This window comes from Urocitellus parryii, chromosome 1, assembly GCF_045843805.1.
Source record: "Urocitellus parryii isolate mUroPar1 chromosome 1, mUroPar1.hap1, whole genome shotgun sequence".
NCBI lineage: Eukaryota > Metazoa > Chordata > Mammalia > Rodentia > Sciuridae > Urocitellus > Urocitellus parryii.
In genome coordinates this window covers 265785057-265790801 of record NC_135531.1, presented here as the reverse complement: position 1 = coordinate 265790801, position 5745 = coordinate 265785057, and the positions used below count along the sequence as shown (strand labels likewise).

Here is a 5745-nt window from a genome sequence, read left to right as displayed (position 1 = left end):
TCTTTGTGTATGTTTCATGGAATGGTATCTCCTTGTGCTTTTTTAAAACTATTTTTAATTTATTTTTTAGTAGTGGGAATTGAACCTAGGGGTGCATAGTCACTGAGCTATATTCCCAGTCCTTTTTATTTTTACTTAGAGACAGTCTTGCAAAGTTGCTGAGGCTGGCCTTGAACTTGCAATCTTCCTGCCTCAAAGTCTCAAGTTGCTAGGATTACTGGTGTGCACTACTATGCCCAGCTCTTGTAGAGTTTTTCTTAAATCAGCATTGGGCTAGTGGCTCAGTAGCAGATGTTCGTGGCACAAGCAAGGCCCTAGGCTTGGTCCCCAGCACTGCAAACAAAAAACAAACAAACAAACAAAAAGATTTTTACTTACATACAAAAATATTAATTTTAAGTATATAATCTGATGAGATTCATCAACTGTATGCAGTTATACAACCACAAACACAATGAAGATACATACTATTTCTAATGTGACCCTTTAGTCAATCTTCTTCCTCATCTATAGTCCCTGGCAACACCTGATCTGCCTTCTGTGACTATAGTTCACTTTTTCTAGAATATTATGGAATCGGAAAGTATATAGTCTTTCCTAAGAAAGTATAAGTCTTCTCTCCAGCTTCTTCTTTCAAAATGGTTTTTTGTTTTGTTTTGTTTTTTTGGTGCTACTGAAGATTGAATCCAGGGTGCTCTATTTCTAAGCTATGCCCCAAACCCCTTCCTCCCCCACCCCCCCAATTTTTAAGACAGTCTCACTAAGTTATCCAGACTAGCCTCGATCCTCTTTCCTCAGCCTCCTGAGTCACTGGGATTATAGGCCTGTATCACCACACCCAGCAGCAAAATTCTCAGGATTGTTCTCGCAAGAATTAATATTCTGGGGGGGTCAGTGGGAGATGCTCAGGCATCAGCAGTGGGGTGGGATTGTGACCTGTTACTGGTGACCATGAGATCCCTGCATCTGCTCAGAGGCCCCTTCCTGTATGGCCTGCTCTGGGCTTTTTGTGCTTCAGATGCCAGGGCTGAGCAGCCTGGGCTTCGATAAGAACATGGTGCATGACCAAGAGCATATCATGGAGCATCTGGAAGGTGTCATCAACAAACCATAGGCGGAGATGTCCCCACAAGAACTGCAGCTCCATTATTTCAAAATACACGATTATGATGGAAATAATTTACTTGATGGCTTAGAACTCTCTAGAGCCATCATGTCCATATGGAGGAAGAGTGTGAACAGGTGCCACTAATGAGCAAAGAACTGATTTACATAATAGATGGTGTCTTCAGAGATGACAAGAACAATGATGGATACATTGACTATGCTGAATTTGCAAAATCACTGCAATAAACATTATTTGGCTATCTCCAAGTTATAATCAAATGTGACCTATCATAATGTGTTTGAATACTTTTGGTAATACAAAATAACTCATTTTTAACTACTGCTGCAGCATTTTGATAAAAACTTGTACACTGGGGTGAAAAAGAGAAATAAAGAAGAGAAATGGGACATTTTGTGGTCCCTCAGTGCTGTTAAATCTCTCAATGGACAAGAGCTTGATGAAAGAATCCTCTTAAGGATATGGAATAACTGGAGCTGAGCACTCAGGAACTTAACTGTAGGATAATGCTCATTCTGATCTTAATTCATGCTACCTGAAAAGTAAGACAATAAGCTTTGCCAAGTGGAAACACTTTCAGGGACAGTGAAGGGATTGAGTGAATGCCACATTTCCCTTGGTGGGATCCATCTCTTCGGATAAACGAGGTCAGTATTCTCTAAAGTTCCTCTGGCCGACATGATCACTTGCTCTGGGTAAGTGGCGATTTGTTAGGCCATATCAAAGCCACAACAAGAATGTCAGATATTGAGTTCAGATGGCTACAGAGGCAAGGTTTCTGTATCCTCTCATATTCTGGAAATTACAGACCACTGGCCTAAGCAATTAATCTTTTCGGATTTTCAATATTTTATACAACTACTGCCACACCTTTATATTTTCTTTTCTGTCATCTTCAACTTGAGAGAAACCTTAATTTAAAGGTGCTCTCTAATCAATAGCAAATATTTTAGCCGTCTTAATATTTGTATTTCACTCATTTCCAGGGTTTCCTTTTTGCAATTTTGGGACTATTTGGAATGTAAGGACTTGGTATAGCAGGTTTAAACTATTGGCTGGCCTCGCGTAGGTGGGAAGTTAAAAGATCATTCATCAAACCCAGTGATTAACCCAATCCAAGTTCTGTTTCAAAGGAATGTTGTTTAAATTCCCTCTTCTAGCCTGAATGGATGAATTCTTAAATTTCAGGAAATATTAGAAAAGGAAAAATCTCAGTATTTGAAAGTGAGAAGCAGCTGCAGACTGTAATTTGGTTTGTTGGCTGTGGTAGACATGCTGTGATGGAAAACCCAAAATGATGGTTGAATGGGGGAAAGAAAACACATAAAAATGTGCTATAAGATGTATACAGACTTATTTTCTTTATTAAGGTATTCTTCTAAGAAAACTTATTTGTAAAAATGATTTCCTGTGTCAAGTATTTGTGCAATCAGAGCTGACTTGTAAACTATTCTTGTAATATCTCATTATTCTGAAAGATGTATATAATGAATTCTGAATATATGACCAATAAAACTGATGGGACAAAAAAAAGAATATACTCCTTTTTTAATGTATTTAAGTAGTATTCCGTTGAACAGATGTATCACAGTGTGTTTATCAAATTGCTACACATCTAGTTTGTTTCCAAGTTCTGTTACTATGAATAAAGCTGCTAGGCACATTTGCTTGCAGGAAGGGAATTACTAGGTCGTATATTAAGGTTGTCTCATTTTGTAAGAAACTTATCAGGCTGTTTTTCATTTCATGCCTGCACCAGCAATAAATACAAGTTCCAGTTATGCCAATCCCGACACCTGGTATTTTTGGGTTATTTATATATTGCCATTTTGGTGTTCAAGTGGTATCTTTTTTTTTTTTTTTTTTTTGGTAGTGGAACTGGGGATTGAACACAGGGGCTCACACATGAAAGGCAAGCATTCTACTACTAAGCTACAACTCCAGCGGCCCCACCGTTTGGTCTTAATTGCACCTCTCTGATTAATAAGCACTCTGAATTTTCTAAGCTAATTATTCTAAATCCTAACTTTTATCTCCATTGGATAGAATCAAAGTACAGTTGTCTCTTGGTATCAGTGAGGGATTAATACCAGGACCTCCCATAGATACGAAATCCCACAGAAGCTCAAGTCCTTTACATAAAACAGCATTGTGCTTGCTATGTATAACCTATGCACATCTTGCTGTATAGTTCAAAATATGTCAACTTATACCTACAATGTAAATATTATGTAAATACACTGTATGGATGAGGGGACAGACTGTTCATGTTCAGTACCAACACAGCCTGAGTACATTTTTGATCCACAGCTGGTGGAATACATGGACACAGAACCCAAGGCAGAGAGGACCTGCTGTGTATTTCACCATAGTGTAGTAATAGTAACATCCTATTATAACAGTATTATATTGCTATTGTGTGCTGTTAATATTACTTTAGGTAAGCTTTTCATTGTTTGTAGTATGGGGGGTTGGACCCAGGTATACTCTACCCTGAACTACATCCCCAGACCTTTTCTGTTTTTTGAGAAAGGGTCACCGTAAATTGCCTAGGCTGGCCTCTAACTTGCAATCCTCCTTCCTCAGTCTCCTGAATTGCTGGATTACTAGGCATGTGCCATGCCAGTCTAGAAGAAATATTTTTGGTGTGTTTTAGTACCTATTTAAATCTGCACCATATATGTGTGAGGCACTTTTTAGATGCTTTACATCCAATTTAATCTTTTTTTCCCCAAATTTAATCCTTATAACTACCTATGAGTTAGGCTTTAGTATTCTAGTTTACTAATGGAAAGCTAAATAGCTTTTCAAGTTTTTCTTAGCTTTCGCTGGCATTCCAAATGTTTCAGTCCATTATGAAATTTAAAGTAAACATGGGTTTAAAAAAAACACCACCCTGGTTCCTGAGCCTTCTGGGGTTTTCACTCATGTAAGAAATCTGCTAGACTAAAGCAAGAGTCCTTGCAGCTTTCATTGATCCAAAGCTGGTGAAGGAGCAAGTCAATCAAGCCGGTATAGATCCCTGGGTCCTGTGAGTATACAAACTTTGCTACATGGGGTTGTCAGAGGGTCTGGATTTGGGATTTCAAGTGGTAAGATGAGCTCTTTTAGCCACACATGAAAACTATCAATGTTGCCAAGTCCCAAAGTAGATGGTGTATTAGAACAGTAGTCAGAAGGGAATCTTTAAGGGCAAATCAAGAGGAAGCAAGGAGGGGCACTCCCTGCTGCCCTTGGGGATGGTCTTTCTTGAATAATTAATTCAACTGAGGGAGGTAGGTAGGAAGGTCCCTGTGCTCAGACATCGGCCCCCACCACTATTGGAGTGCCCCAGAGGCCATCAGGCATGTCCTCTCATTACTGTAATGGGAAGGCCAAATATCCTGACATCATGAGAATGTACCTACATTGACAACTGTCCTTTGGTATAGCTGCTAGGTCTGTGCACCAGTCCTTTGGTTCCTGCTCCAGTCAAGCTCCCTATCTTCTGTTCCCTGTGGATGCCTGGTGTTCCTCCTTTCCAGACACCAGACACCCTCTTTTCCCTTGCACTTTTCTTAGGATAATCAAGTCAATTTACATCTCTACTTTTTTTTTGTTTGTTTGTACCATGGATTGAACCCAGGAGTGCTCAACCACTGAGCCACATCCCCAGCTGTGGGGATAAAATTTTTTGTTCTGAGACAGGGTCTTGCTAAGTTGCTTAACTTGGCAAGTTGCTAAATTGCTGCAGCTGGCTTTGAACTTGTGATCCTCCTGCCTTAGCCTCCCAAGCATCTAGGATTATAAGTGTGTGCCTGTGCCCAGTGCACATCTGTATTTCCAATGCTTAATGTGCTCCCTTTCCCAGGAAATGTGTACCCTGTGAAATATTTAAGCAAAGATACAAATCTCTAATAAAGCAATAATGTATTAGTAGAAGAAATAACAAAGATTGTGTTTCTTGTTGCACTGAGGTAAATGGGGGGTTATAAGTTATCGAGACCCTGTTCTGGCCTCTGCACTTCTATTTTTGTAGTTCTGGAGATTGAACCCAGGGCCTCACACAAACTAGGGGAGGATGCTTTTGGACTGCTAAAATATCTGTAGCCACTCTGCTTCCTTCAATGAAAAAGTTTTAAATTTCTTGCCAAGAACAGGGCTTGGTAAGCAAAAAGAAGGAGCGATCCCTCTACCTGCTTTAATGTTTGGCTTGTTTTCACAACCATGCAATGTAGGTACCATAATCATATTATAAAAAAAACAAAACTTTGAAATATTAGATGGTATGCCCAAGGTCAAAATAAGTTGCAGAACTGGGACTCAGGGCCTAGGGCAGCTTATGAGGTCCATGCTACTTACCTTATTAGTGTTCAATCTAAGGAATCTAGTTTCTAATCAACCCTGAGTGGACTTGAAGCAAAAAGGAATAGTGACCACCCTCTCCACCCCCATCCTAAATCCTTACTCCAGTGCTCCAGAAATACCCTGTATTTTATTCCCTGCCTCCAAAGCACACACTCACCTACTTCCACACAGAGACTGGGTAAGTTATCAACTTGGGAAACCAGTTGATATATTCTGACAAACATTTATTCTATTATACTCCCAAATTCAAATTTCCAAAAAGAGAACTACTT

At 39.6% G+C, this 5745-nt stretch overlaps 1 pseudogene; it reads left to right on the top strand.

Annotated features, from left to right (window-relative positions):
• The first annotated feature begins 951 nt into the window (after positions 1-951).
• LOC113183931 (multiple coagulation factor deficiency protein 2 homolog pseudogene) lies at positions 952-1353 on the top strand (annotated as a pseudogene).
• Positions 1354-5745: the final 4392 nt, after the last annotated feature.